At 42.5% G+C, this 1,939-nt stretch overlaps 1 pseudogene; it reads left to right on the top strand.

Moving 5' to 3' along the window:
• The first annotated feature begins 510 nt into the window (after window positions 1-510).
• On the top strand, window positions 511-1,003 carry LOC101584814 (annotated as a pseudogene).
• Window positions 1,004-1,939: the final 936 nt, after the last annotated feature.

The following is a 1,939-nucleotide window of genomic DNA, read 5'->3' on the forward strand; positions in this document are numbered from 1 at the left end:
ACCGTGGGTGGGGACATTTCCCAGCATAATTTAACCTCTCATTCAGGGTTCTCAATGAAAAACATCTTTCACCCAGCCCTGGATTTCTCTTGTTAGTGGCCCTGTGCTCCTGAGGAGTGAAAGAAACCAAGTTTGAGAGTATGGAGGAGTTGGCTTTTCCAGATAAGCATGGAGGCAAAGGGGTTGGTGAGGAAGAGAAGGGTGGAGAAGGCAAGTAGTACTCTACATGCAAAGGGACCTGAAGAGGTGGGTAACTCGTCTTGGACAGAGAGGTGCTATTTCATCCTTGGCTCATTCTGTCAGAATTGCACTTTGCGAAGTTGTATTAATATGCTAATCAGAAGTGTCTACTTTCCTTGACAGGAAGTAGTATGGAGAAGGGCTGTGACTGTCATTTGGTGGATGCCAGGTAACTGAGTGTGTGTAGAGAAGTTCAGTTGGAGGGGAGCAAGAAGATCCACTGGGTGTGTGTGGTTTTGAACCTCTACATTTCTTACCCTGGATCTCAGGATGCATCATGATTCCTGCCCTTTGGACAGTAAGTAGGTAGGAATCTTGGCAACAATGGCAACGAGACTGAGCTGGAAGGGGCTTTTGGCTATTATGGACCACTGTGGAGCATGTGGGTTGCCAGAAACCTTCCTGGCTTTGCTTTCATTGAATCTGAGGATCCCTGAGATGCAGCGGATGCTGTCTGAGAGCAGCTAGATGAAAGGACATTAGGTAGCTGGTGTGTCAGAGTGGAACTATCCAATGGTGAAAAGAGGAGTCGAAATTGTGGCCCTCCTCCTTCTTGGGGTTGTCACCCTTGAGACAATTATCACAGGAGGAATCCTCCACCTCGCCAGAGATGGCCATGAAGAAGAAGTTTCTCTTGCAGCCGGAGAAGGTCTCTTTCTAGAGATAGGAGAACAGAGGCATCACTGTCTAGGGAGATGATCCCAAGCCGTCCTGATCCTTCTTTAGGTCTCAAAGCCGATCTAGGTTAAATGAAAGGAAATAGAACATCACTTTGGGCCAGGGAGATGGCTCAGTAAAGTAAGCACTTACCTGGCAAGCGCAAGGACCTGAGTTCAATCTCCAGTTCTTCCAAAAGAAGATCAGTTTGCAGAAAAAAGTATATAGGAATTAACTTCACTGATGTAAGTATGTACAGAAAATCCAAGTTTTGTTTGAGACTTTGTAACTTGACGCATTTTTAAGATGTATTAGTTGTTCACCTTTGTGTCTTGGAACAGTGACACAACAATGTAATTTTCTCTGGTTTGAGATGGATCACAGGAGGCATGTAATACCAAGAATTGTTACTTTATAATGTGCCCTTAAACAAAATTAAATTTGCCTTGAACTTTAGTCTTGCGCAGACTGAAAATAAACCTCTGAACTCTGCCTAGTTAAAGTGTGATGTTCTAATGTTACAGAAAAGAAACAGGCAAAAATTGAACAATGTTTCATAGCCAAGATGATAGTATACAAACGTGCTGCTGGGTACAAATAAAGACTGCAAGCAGAACTAGGTGAGTGTGGTTTTAAAAATGGAACTGGTCTTTATCCTGGGCAGAGGTTTCCTGGTTGGTATAGAATCAGGTAAATTTCAGGAGAGTTTACCTAGCGAGGTCACAAACGCTCCTTCTGTGGTGCTGCCTAGGAATACTTAGCTGTTTGTATCCTTATCTGGAAACCTGAGATTTCAAAGAACCAATGTTCTGCTGGTTTAAGGGTAACTTAGTGTTCCTGTGCAAGATTTTTTTTCATGCTGTCAATTGAAATATGTTTTGTGAGACTCTTTAGGATCAAAGTTTTGGTTGCAAATTGTTATTTTAAAAAAAAGGACTATGAAACAATTTCAGTAGATGCTATAAGTAGGTAGCCTACAAACTTTACAGAAAGTGAAGAAAAAAACATCTCTTCCCTGTTTCCCTTCCCTGAGTTACAAGGA

The sequence above is a fragment of the Octodon degus genome, unplaced genomic scaffold (assembly GCF_000260255.1).
Source record: "Octodon degus isolate 3935 unplaced genomic scaffold, OctDeg1.0 scaffold00065, whole genome shotgun sequence".
In the NCBI taxonomy this organism is placed as follows: domain Eukaryota; kingdom Metazoa; phylum Chordata; class Mammalia; order Rodentia; family Octodontidae; genus Octodon; species Octodon degus.